This window comes from Sorex araneus, chromosome X (assembly GCF_027595985.1).
Source record: "Sorex araneus isolate mSorAra2 chromosome X, mSorAra2.pri, whole genome shotgun sequence".
Taxonomy (NCBI): domain Eukaryota; kingdom Metazoa; phylum Chordata; class Mammalia; order Eulipotyphla; family Soricidae; genus Sorex; species Sorex araneus.
Genome location: NC_073313.1, coordinates 78,231,397 through 78,244,611, shown reverse-complemented (window position 1 = coordinate 78,244,611; position 13,215 = coordinate 78,231,397). Strand labels below are relative to the sequence as shown.

The window sequence follows — 13,215 nt, the reverse complement described above, 5'->3', positions numbered from 1 at the left end:
CACACTTTAGGGTGGATGTAATATAATAAAAGGAAAATACAGTGTGGGAGAGATACAGAGGTTAAGGGACCTGGTGGCAGAAAGCTCAACCCAGCTGGCTGGAATCCCTTGCCTACATATGATCTCCCAAATGATCCCCTGCCAGAATCACTCCTGACTACAGAGCTGGAAGTACTCCCTAGGCACCACTGGGTGTGTGACCCCCCCAATCAAGTAAAATAAAATAAAATAAAACAATGGTGACTGTTATTTAAGTATGTTAATTCTGTAAAAAAAAGTCAGTGAATCGTAGCCTTTCATTGGTAAATTTTTGCAGTATGTGAGCTATGCCAAAACTTATTTTTGAAAGTCAAATCATAAATTTCTCATCTTTTAATAGAAACTGCCATTTTTATCTCAAACTCTAAGTCCACACTTAATATAGTGCCTGTCTCATAACTCAAATTGTCCATTATTATAGCTCCCTGCCCAGCTGGGCTATTGCCCACTGCAGTACCTCATGACTCTCTCTCTATCAGACTTATGCTCAGCACCAGGATTCAGTTTTATGGGTTTATTTTTTAGTTTGGGGGGGGGCTGCACACAGTGGTTTTCAAGGCTTATTCCCTGGATCTATGCTCAGAAATCACTCCTGGCAGTGCTTGAGGAACTATATTTGGTGCTGGAGATTTGAGACCAGGGTTAGTCACATGCTAGGCAAGCAGTTTACCTCCAGCGCTGTCTCTCCAGTCCAAGGATTCATTTTTCATTCTTAGAAGTGGAGAGAACTGCGGAAGAGCCCAAGGGTTAAGGTGCTTGCCTTGCATCCCATTTCTACACCCAGCTTGTGGTCGGTCCTCTGAGGACAGTGTCAGGAATAGCTCCTGAGCAGCGCTGGGTGTGGTTCCCAAACCCTTCCAAAAAGAAATGGGGAGAACTGTACTAGATTTCAACAATGCTGTGTTCCACTGAGATATACAATGTTGTTTTAGTGACAATGTATGTTCTGTCTTTAGCTTTTATTGTAGGGGGTGATGGTGATATTTTCCCACTTATACTCGGGAAGGAATAAAGTCATGTAATTGTGTTCTTCACAATTTTCTAAAAAGCCGGTGTCTGGTAACAGCTATGTCACTTCTTTACCCTCCTTTCCAGCACTGTTGTCACTAAATGCCTCTCTAACAAAATTTTGTCTGCCTACAAAAAGAAAAACCAAACCAAGGGCTTAGAGCAATAGTACAGGGGTTAAGGCACGTTTATTGCATCCCACTGATCTACTTTAATCCCCAATGACACAGAGTCCCACTAAAGCCACCAGGAGTGACCCCTGTGCAGAGAGTCAGAAGAAAACCATGAGCAGGGCCAGGTGTGGCCCCCAAACAAACAAACAAACGAAACGAAATATTCATGACTTGAAAGGATTGTTTTTCTAATTAGAAATGTCATAGGTGGGGGGCAAGCGGCCAACAACAGTATAGCAGGTAAGGTGTTTGCCTTGCACACAGCAGACATGGGTTAGACCTGGCATTCCCTATGGTCCCCTGAGCACCGCTAGGAGTAACTACTAGGTGCAATGCCAGAAATAATTCCTGAACATCTCTGGGTAAGGCCCAAATAATCCCCACTCACAGAAAAAAAGCAGAAATTCCATGGGTATTATAAACAACATGAAATGCAAGTTGGAAAAACAATCAACATGGCTTGAATTCCTTGGTTGCTATCATTCACCCTCCATCCCATTTGGAATGCACTGTAGCACTGTCCTCCTGTTGTTCATCGATTTGCTTAAGCGGGCACCAGTAAAGTCTCCACTGTGAGTATTGTTACTGTTTCTGGCATATCGAATATGCCACGGGGAACTTGCCAGGCTCTGCCATGCGGGCGGGATACTCTCGGCAGCTTGCCGGACTCTCCAAGAGGGATGAAGGAATCAAACCCGGGTTGGCTGTATGCAAGGCAAACCACCCTACTTTCAGTGCTATTTCAACTTCCTTTAGAATTTTATAATCTGGGCCTCCCTTAACAGAAATCACTTAAATTTGGGGAGAAAGATTCCAACAGTCATAATAAGCTTATTTGATTTCTGGTTTGTTTTTTGTTTGGTTGGTTGGTTTTTGGCTTTTGGGACCACACCCAGAGATGCTCAGGGGTTACTCCTGGCTCTAAACTCAGGAATTACTCTTGACAGTGCTCGGGGGACCATATGGGATGCTGAGGAATGAAGTCAGGTCAGCCGCATGCAAGGCAAATGCCCTACCGCTGTGCTATCCTGTGGCCTCTATTGATGCAAATCTTGAGGGTGGCTGATGGATGACTTTACAAAATGAAACAGGGCAAAGTGATTAATGAGTCCCTTATTAAATGAATGCTCAGCAGTGGCTACGTGCCACCCAGCAGGTCAATCTGTACCCAGGGGGTGAGTGCATCAGCAGCCTGATGGTGCCTTAAGGTTTCCTGATACCCCCAAATTGCCGCTGTGCCTCTGGCCAGACCCCAACAACTTGGGACCAAGTTTTCCAGGAAATTTAAGAGCCAAAACTTAGGTATGTGGGAGTCATGCCCACAAGCCACCTCCAGCTCAGCTATACAAGCTCATTTATTGGACTTGCTTCAGAGACCCATAAATAAATCTCTAAAGAGTTCAAAAGCAGGCCATTTAAGCACATTAATGACCATGATTCAGAGACTCACAAATTAATCTTGGAAGAGAGCAGCACGCCACAGATATATCTCCTACCTCATGCCAGGCTGATTTCACTGGGACACCTGTGGGGGTAGGGGCAGGTGTTTCTCTCCACCTGCTGCAAATTAATCCAGGCAGCCACAAACCTCCATAACCCAATTGCCACCATGTTCACGGCCAATCTTCACAGACTCAAACCAAGCCCCTGCCCCAGGCCCCCCCACAAGAGAATGAATCAGCTAAAAATCCCAAGGTATGCAGGACTAGTGACTGAAACTCCAGGCTTCATGGAATTGGGGTGGGAGAGTTCAGTGATCTCCTCCCATCTCCCCACCCTTCCAGTTCCCTGGCAGTCACACCCACAAACTGCCTCTGAGCACCACTTAAGTGCTAATGGTCATGATACAGAAGAGAGCAGTGAGCCACAGAATGCCTCTGGACTCCAAATACTCCTTTTTTTGGACTCCAAATATATTTTAAAAGTTTAGAATTCCAGGAGCACGCAGCCGCTTTTGTGGTCACCTGACATTTCATATTCTTCATAACAAGCAATACAAAGTAAATTATTTAGCATCTGCCTCTGGGGCATTCTTGGATGGTGATGGGAAAATCCAAAATAATAGTGGTGGGATTGGTGTTGAAATAATGTGATCAATAATTGTGAGCAACTTTATGAAAATAAAATTAAAAATTAAAAAAAGGATTGTGAAGTCCATGCCTGTTTCAGTCAGCTTTATCAGTGATTTAATAAATAGCAGTACTCCTACACTGAAAAAGAAGAATGCTCAGTATTGGGACGGTCATGCATGAAAGAGTGCTGCTCTCGAGGTGGCCTGCAGAGTAGAACCGTCATCAGAGCAGATACTTGGCAGGCTTTCGAAACTTCACTCAGACCCTGATTGCTTTCCTCCCTCTCAAAAGACCAACTGACGAACTTCTGAGACTGGTTCTTTCTTTTTCAAGCCACAGGGCAGCTACTGTAAAAAGATAAAAAGGAGATCAGACAGAGAAGGCTATGTGCTCTCAAACAGAAGGCCTCAGTAGCCAGGCAGAAGGCAAGAAGCTGACCAGGCCGACCAACGGCAAAGCAGGCCAATTTGACGGCAGTGAAATTCATTTCAACTTGCTCAAATAGATTGCCACCAGGCACTGCCTATGCCTCCCGGCCTCAGCCTCCACTCGGACAACCAAGGATCCTTGAGCTCAATGAACCTTTGACAAGATCCAAATTTAAGCAACTGCGGAGAATGGCCAATCTGTAGAAAAAATGGTAGAAGTCTTCTGCAACTTTGTAACTTCATCTGGCCTATGGACTTTCCACTAAATCATATTCCCATAGAAAATACATTTTTTCTCAACTTGGTCCTGGACTGCTAGATTTTCCCCAGCTGGATTTTCTTTGCCTTTTTCTTCTACTTTCTAACCAACCTTTCTGTTTCCCATCCCCACCCCCCTGCCAAAACACCCCCTACATTTTTCTGAAAGGTTTGAATAGCTCACTTGATTTGGGGGTGGGGGTAATTGGGAGTTTGGGGCTACATCTAACAGTGCTCAGGGACTATTGTCCTCAGGCATGATCCATGGCAGTGTTTGGGGAATTATTTGTGATACTGGGGATATGAATGACAATCCGTTGCAAGCAAGATAAGTGCCCGTTCTTTCTGGCCCCAGAGAGAATTTTATGGTTTTTATGTTTTTAAATATTATGTCTTTAAATATTATGTTTTTAAATTTTATGTTTTTAAATCTCTTATAGATTTCTGCTGTCATTAGAAATTATGCTTACTGGGGCTGGACCAATAGCGTAGTGGGTAGGGCGTTTGCCTTGCACGCAGCCGACCTGGGTTCGATTCCCAGCATCCCATATGGTCCCCTGAGCACCGCCAGGAGTAATTCCTGAGTGCAGAGCCAGGAATAACCCCTGTGCATCGCCGGGTGTGACCCAAAAAGAAAAAAAAAGTAAAGAAATTATGCTTACTGCCTGAGAGAGGTAGTAGTTCTCTTTCTCTTTTGCTTTTTTTTTTTGGGGGGGGGAGGAAAACACACTCAGCAGTACTCAGGGGTTATTCCTGATTCTACACTCAGGAATCACTCCTAGTGGGCGTGGAGGACTATATTGGATGCCAGGGATGGAATCCATGTCAGCTGCATGCAAGGCAAGCGCCCTTTCCACGTACTATCTCTCTGGCCACTGGCCCCATTTCTATAACTACTTTTCAAGAGAACATGTTGCCTAAGCATTAAGAAATTAGAGAGAGTAAGATGCATAAATAAAAGGTAGACTGAGAATTATGGCTAATGATAAAGAAAAAATAAAATGAACTATTTTGTTTTTCCTGTTGTTTGATGTTTGGTTTGGGGACCACACCTGGCAGTGCTCAGGACTCTCCTGGCTCTGTGTTCAAGGATCACTCCTAGCAGACTCAGGCCACCATATGGGCTACCATGGACCAAACTTGGGTTGCCCCTGTGCAAGACAAGCAATCTACCTGTTGTACTAACATTCAGGATCCAAGGGCTCATGATCCTTTAAATCCAAACAAAATTTTATTAGAAGAACAGTAGGTGCAATAGTACAGGGGGGAGGGTGTTTGCCTTTCATGCAGCTGAACCAGGCTTGATCCCCAGCATCCCGTATGGTCCACCAGCAATGCCAGGAGTAATTTCTGAGTGAAGAACCAGGAATAACCCCTGAGTATCACCAGTTGTGACCAAAAAAGCCAAAATACTAAATAAAAAAAAGAACACTAAGATCACTATGATGCTCATAAAAACACATTAATGGATGGCCAAAGTGATAATATAGTTGGGTAGGGTGCTTGCTTTGAACACAGTGGACCCGAGTTCAATCCCTGGTACCCCACATGGTTCCCTTGAGCTCTGCCGAGAGTGATCCCTGACACAGATCCAAGAGTACCCCGTTGGTGTGGGGTAAGCACCCGTGGGTGTGGGGTAAAAATAAAGCTTAAAACCTTAAACTAGAGGCTACAGCGATAGCACAGCATGTAGGGCATTTGACTTGCATGCGGCCGACCCAGGTCCGATTCCCAACATACATTATGGTCCACTGAGTACCACCAGGAGTGATTTCTGAGTGCAGAGCCAGGAATGACCCCTGTGCATCACCGGTGTGACCCAAAAAGGGAAAAAAACCTTAAACTATTCATAAGTTTATGTCAGTAAAAGTCTGTGAAAATGAGAAGGGTAACATATAACTGCACTAATAGCATAGTTGACTTCCACGTTGGAAAAGCTGTTTAAGTTCAAGAGCAGTGATTGATTTCATACCTCCAGAACTTTGGCTTTCACAAACAAGCAGCTCTAGTCCTGACCATCAATAGATACTCGCCAACTCCACAAAACTCTGCCACCTTGCCTTCCTGCAGCCCCCAAATAGAAAGCTGTATAAGTGAGTCAGATTGGAAATCCGAAGGTACAGGAGAACAGATACATGGAACATGAATAAATGGATAGATGTGTGAAGTAGTTCAGGATGGTAGATTTGCAGGGGTGGATTTTGGGAAACACTTGGTGGTGCCCAGGGTTTATTCATGGCTCTGCACTCAGATGCCTCCTGGTGGTGTTCAAGGGACCATTTGGGGTGGTGAGGACTGAACCCAGATCAGGCATGTACAAAGCAAGAACCCTACCTGCTGTGCAAACTCTCCAGCCCCAAGGCTGATAAATTCAAAAAAATGAAAAAGTGCAAAATATTTTGAGGCTGGTGAAAGTGTGATTTATAAGAAATATCTATTTGGAAGCCAGAGCGATAGTATAGTAGCTAGGGTGTTTGCCTGGCATGTGGCCAACCCGGTTCAATCCCTCACATTTCATATGGTTCCCCAAGCTCGCCAGGGTCATCACTGAGTGCAGAGCCAGGAGTAAGTCCTGAGGACTGCCAGGTGTGGCCCAAAAAATAAGAAGAAAAAAAGAAATATCTACTTAGCCATTCAGATGGTCAAAATGCTTCTCATCCTAGATTTGATCTGTGTACACCTTTTGTAGTTCACAGTTCCCGAAACACTTGGAATTTCCTAAGTGTTAAAATGTCTTTTGTGATGTGAGTGAAGTGACTTTTGAAAGCGTCTAAGTAAGACTGAAAGTTGTTTGCTGGAAGTCCCATTCTTGTGATTATGCCAGGGTTCGAGTTCTCAGAGGCTGGAGAGATAGATCAATAGGTTGAGTACATATTTGGCATGCAGGAGGCCCCAGCTACCTCGCTGCCTACCTCGGCAGTTCCCCAAACATCACCAGGAGCAACTTCTGAGCACTGAGTTAAAGTAGTCCCTGAGCACTGTATGTGTGCCCTCCATAAAAAAAAATTTACTACCAAGAGTATGTGTGGGACGGAGGCTAGGTAAGATAGAGAAGGGACCAGTATGATAATAATAGTTGAAAATGATCATACTGGACAAGAGATGAATGTTAAAAGTAAGTAAAGGAAATACACGACAACATTTCAGTATCTGTATTGCAAACCACAATGCGCAAAAGGAGAGAGAGAGAGAGAGAGAGAGAGAGAGAGAGAGAGAGGAGAGAGAGAGGGGAGAGAGAGAGAAAGAGAGGAGAGAGAAGTACTTGCCAAAAAGGCAGGCTTGGGTGGGGAAGGGGGTGATGGGAGGGAAATTGGGGACACTGAAGCTGGAAAATGTGCTAGTGGAGGGATGGGTGTTGAAACATTGTATGACTGAAAATCATAAACAACCTTGGAAGGGTGTATCCAATGGTGATTCAGAAAAAAAGAAAAACAAACAAACAAAAAGGATTCAAATTCTCGGTACCCACCGACCTTCTGGAAGTTGAATCAGTCATGGAAGGTCAATGATGTTCTCAACCATGGCTACATAACAAGGCCTCCATAAAAATCAAAAGGAGGGTTTTCAAAGAGCTTACATGTTGGTGAACATGTGGGGGGACCTGGAATGCCAGCCCCTGCCTCATATCTTCCCTATGCATCTCTCTCCTTTGTTTGTGGTTTTTTGTGGGTTTTTTTTTTTTTTTTTTTTGCTTTTTGGGTCACACTCAGCGATGCACAGGGGTCACTCCTGACTCTGCACTCAGGAATTACCCCTGGCGGTGCTCAGGGGTTACTCCTGGCTCTGCACTCAGGAATTACCCCTGGCGGTGCTCAGGGCACCATATGGGATGCTGAAAATCGAACCCGGATCGGCCACATGCAATGCAAATGCCCTACCCGCTGTGTTATCACTCCAGCCCCGCATCTCTCTCCTTTGTCTGTTGAGCCTTACCTTGACATTCCTCTGCACTATAACCTGTAATCCAGCAAGTCAACTGGTTTCCTGAGCCCTGTAAGCCCTTCCAGCAGAACTCCAGAACTCCCGAAGGATGTGGTGGGAGCCTCCGATGCGTGGTTGGTTGGCCAAGAGCAGAAGGCGCAGCCGGGCTTTACAACTGGCCTCTGCGACGGAGGCTGGTCTGTGGAGCCAGATTGCTCTGCTGTGAAATGCATCACTATATCTGGGCGGATAGTGTCAGAATTGAGTTTCTATTTCCTGACACCCTACTTGGTGTGTGAAAATTGCTGGCTGGTGTGGGGGAGCCTCCACACATACCCACTTTGGAACTGAGTCCAGGAATCCATTTACATGTCATTAGGGACGTTTCCAAACCCCTCAGATATACAACACCAAGAGCAAATTCAAATGTAAACTATGGAGTTTGGGTGCACTCTGCACAGCTCAGAGAGGTACTAAGGATGGAGGTTCTTCAACAGATAACAATATACTGCTGGGGGTTGGGCATGTGGGGAGCAGGGGAGGAGTGCACGGGGGGGGGGGTGGATTCTATAGGAAATCTCCACCTGTCACTCATTTTTGCTGTGAACCTACATAGCTCTAAAAATCAGTCTTTAAAGAGTGGAGGTAGGGGATGGAATAAGCACTAGAAAAGCAGAAAATATTCATGGTGGGAGTCAAGTGGGTAGATAGATGAGCAAGAGAGAAAATAGGGGTAAGCTGAAGGTGGGAATCAAGAAGAATTACAGTTCCTGAGAGTTGCATATGATTTAGCATGCCATAGACTTCATCTCTTCTGCTGCATCACTGTATCACTGTATCACTGTCATCCCGTTGTTCGTCGATTTACTTGAGCGGGCAGCAGTAACGTTTCCATTCCTCTCTGCCCTGAGATTTTAGCAGCCTCTCCTTACTCGTATTTCCCAACAATTGGAGGCTTTTTCAGGGTCAGTTACTATCGTTACTGTTTTGGGCATATCGAATACGCCATGGGTAGCTAGCCAGGCTCTGCCCATGCGGGCAGGATACTCTCGGTAACTTGCTGAGCTTTCTGAGAGGTATGTATATATCTGTTATTGTATTTGAGATATAAATACACTGCTGCATATAGGTTCTAAAAGACATAGTCATTAGAGACCCAAGATATATTACAAAGGCTAAGGAACTTGCCTGACAGGCACTGAACCCCAATTTGAACCCCAGTACTGCATATGGTCTCTCAAGCAAGTGATCCCTGAGCACAGAACCAGGAGCAGCCCCAGAGTACCCCAAAGTGTGGCACAAAACATAAAAATGGAAAAGAGATACCATAGCCTGGAGAGCACAGGAATAAGGTGATGGTTTGCATGCAGCCTATGCCAGCTAGATTCCCAGCATCTTATATGGCCCCCTGAGCCCTGCCAGAGTAAGCCCACAGCACAGTCCAGTGACCCAAAAGCCAAGAAAAACATTAAAATTCTACAACTAGACAAGATTTTTTTCCCTGAACCAGCTCCCTGTGACGTATTCTATATGCCAAAAACAGTAACAAGAAGTCTCACAATGGAGATGTTACTGGTGCCCGCTCGAGCAAATTGATGAACAATGGGATGACAGTAATACAGATGGTGCTCAGGGCTTACATCTGGCTCTGTGCTCAAGGATCACTCCTGCCAGGGCTCAGGGGACCATTTGGGGTACTGGATATTGAATCCAGGTTAACAGTGTACAAGGAAAGCACCTTACTTGCTATACTATCCACTCACCACTCAGGCCCCAGCTGACAAGATTTCCAATTTTTTTTTCTGAGGTATATAGTATAAAATGGGAGGATGATCAAAACACATGAAAGACATTTTGAGTTGTGGCAAAAAAGTGTGCAATTTTTAAAATAATTTTTTGGCTTTTGGGTCACACCCAGTGATGCTCAGGGATTACTCCTAGCTTGTAGCTCAGGAATTACTCCTGTTGGAGCTCGGAGGACTATATGGGATGCTAGGAATCAAACCTGGGTTGGCCGCATCCAAGACAAACGCTCTACCCACTGTACTATCACTTTAGACCAAAAAGTGTATAAACATTCAGGGGCTGGAGAGATAGCACAGCAACTTGGGCACTTGTCTTGCACTTAGGTCAACCAGGGTTCAATCCCCAGCATCCCATGTGGTCCCTTGAGCACTGCAAGGACTGATTCCTGAGCGCAGAGCCAGGAGTAACCCCTGAGCATCACCAGGTATGGCAAAAAAAGTTTAAATATTCAAATAGGAAAGATGGACTAAAAACACCACCAATAACTCACGCAAATTACTTCACATCTCTATCTATTACAACTATGTTTCTGCCAATAAAACACCAATATGTCCACCTGATCTCAAAATAATTCAGTGATATTCCCATTATTGCTCTGTAGATTCCTTACATGCCATCATGGAATTCCTGACACCTATTTTCTTTATAAAATTTGAGGCAAATCTATCACAATATATACATAGTTGGCCACAGATCTAGTACAGGGGTTACAGCATCCTGCTAATCCTGGTTCAAATCCCAGGCACCACATAGAGTTCCCTGAGCATCGTCAAGGTTCACTCCTGAGTACTTGGGAATATAGCCCTTGGGCACTATGGAATAGGGTGCTTGTATTGCAAGCCAACACCCAGACTCCATCTCCAGCACAGCTGTGTTCCTCTTGAGCCCTGCTAGGAAAGATCCCTGATTGCAGAGACAGGAGTAAGCCCTGAGAATTAAGCATGACCCAAAACCAGCCAGCGCAGCGGGTAGGGCATTTGCCATGTATGCGGTCGACCCAGGTTCTATTCCTCCTCCCCTCTCGGAGAGTCCAGCAAGCTACTGAGAGTATCTCTCCCGCATGGTAGAGCCTGGAAAGCTACCCGTGACGTATTCGATATGCCAAAAACAGTAACAAGTCTCACAATGTAGACAATACTGGTGCCCGCTCGAGCAAATCGATGAACAACAGGAGGACAGTGACAGTGACATTGACCCAAAACCAACAAAAAAGGAACAGTTCCTGAGCACTGTTTGGTGTGGTTCAAGTCCCCCACAAGACTTATACATGAATGAATGTCTCAGAGGAAGAATGAATAGTATAGATAGGTATGTAAATAATCTTTTGACCCAACAATAAAACCTGTAGGAATCCATCCTATAAATTTTCATAAGCTTTGCCAAAGTGATGTATCAGAACTGTCTCTGACAGCAAGAAACTGAAACGATGCATATGAACTTCAATAAGAGATGGGTGATGTAAACTTCAGGAACATCCAACATTTGTATGTATATATATATATATATATATATATATATATATATATATATATATGGGTTTCACATAAGACCCATAAGAATCACAGAGGCCGGAGTGATAGTGCGGCCAGTAGGGCTCTTGTCTGCTTGCCTTGCACAGCCTGTGTTCAGTCCCTGGCCTCCCATACAGTTCCCAGACACCACCAAGAGTACTTCTTGAATACAGAACCAAGAGTCATCCCTGAACATTGCTGGGTGTGGCACAAAACCAAAAAAAAGACCCAAAGGGATTACAGAGATGAATCTACCTTGGAGGATCCCAACAACACTTTAAATTCATAGAATCATGAGGCCCAGAAGATGGCTCAAAGGACTGAAGTACATGCATCGCATGGGCCCCTGAACATTGCAAGGTGTGTCTTCCACAGTCAATCCATCAATTTTCTAGAATCACCAGAGTAGGAGAATGACCCACAAGGGAGAAGATAGGAAGAAGTTAGAGTAACATGTTTCTTTTGTTTGGTGGGGTGGGGAGGTGTGAGGTCCCGTCCTGACCAGCAGGGAGGACCCTTTGTGGGGCTGAGAAGGGGACAGCAGCCAATGAACAGACACAGAGCCAGAAAGCAAGGAGGAAGAGAGAGTTTATTCTACTAGCAGCTACTACTTATACCTTTTCTGCTGGGAGGAAATGGTGTCTGGGCCCACATACAAATGCAGATTGACATGTCCTTTGTTACAGGCATAGGCTATTGAGAAACAAATGGCGACCATAGTGGCAACCTTGCTACAAGCCTCTGTTAGAATCAGAGAGCCAGACTATCTGACTAGGAGATAAGCCAGGCTTGTAAAGTGGCTCCCTACAGGGAGGGGCAATGGGAGTACTGGGGCTACTCCTGGCTCTGTGCTTTGGGTCACTCATGGTGGTGCTCAGAGGAGCAGGTGTTGACCGAACCAGTGTAAGCTGAATTCAAGGTAAGCACTGTAACTATCTCTCTGGCGCCAGGCTGAACATTTTCATCCATCATTTGATTGTGGCCTCTATTTTAAAAATAAATAAATCATTGGGTCTTTTATCTGGAAGCTGAAAGAAGTGATCAAGGAGGAAGCAGGCAAAAGCCTAGACCTGTTAGCTAATAAAGTTTAAACTCAGAAATATAAGAGGAGGAGGGGCAGAGTGTTAGTACAGGGGAGAGGGCGTTTGCCTTGCATATGACCAACACGGGTTTGATCCCCAGCATCCTTATGCCCCCCTGAGCACTGCCAGGTGTAATTCCTGAGTTTATCGCTTGGTGTGACCAAAAAAATAAAAAAGGAAGAAATAAATATAACTGGACAAACATGACAAAAAACAATATCCCATTCATGTCCACGTTACCTATGAAATTCCTTCCTGATTTCTCATACCAACCACTGCTCATGGTACAATTCTAGAGAAAATTCACAGAAAAAGTGAAATTGAGGTTTTTGAAAGCCGAGATGTAGAGAGGGTTAAAAACCTGATCCATGCATGAAATGCAAGACACATGCAGGACAAACCACACAGAACACTGGGGGGGGGGAACCAATGGTTTCTGCAGAGGTGGGGGCTATCAGACAGGGAAACTCAGCAGTATGATGACTTGGCCTTTTCATTAGTGACTGAACCAGGTCTCAGAGGGAGAAGTGAAGAAAAGCAAAGAGTAGATTAAGAAGAGCGATTCCATTTCTGCTTCAAATGGGAACTTGTTTCAAGCATCACAAGGCTCTATTTATAGGTAATATATTTTGACATATCTGAGTTCATGCCAAAGCCGTTTCTTTCCTTCCTCTTTGCCAAAGGGCAGTCTTCCCTTTGGGTTCCCTCAAGAATGAAGTTTATAATATTTCAGAGGTAATCATAATGGATTGAGTGATTCAAAAATAAAATCATAGTATATAATCATTTAAAACTTATTCCATTAGAGGAACTTGGGAATTCACCTTTATGTCTGTGTCCTCCTATGCCTGTATTTGCTCTGAATCTTTCTGGTACCCTCGGATGCTACAGTACATGAAGGCAAAAACTTCATTGTA

At 44.6% G+C, this 13,215-nt stretch overlaps 1 protein-coding gene across 2 annotated transcripts in view; it reads right to left on the bottom strand.

Moving 5' to 3' along the window:
- LOC101551817 (rho guanine nucleotide exchange factor 6) overlaps nt 1–13,215 on the bottom strand; it is a 149,374-nt gene that overhangs the window by 86,223 nt on the left and 49,936 nt on the right. The gene's annotated exons all lie outside the window — the stretch shown is intronic.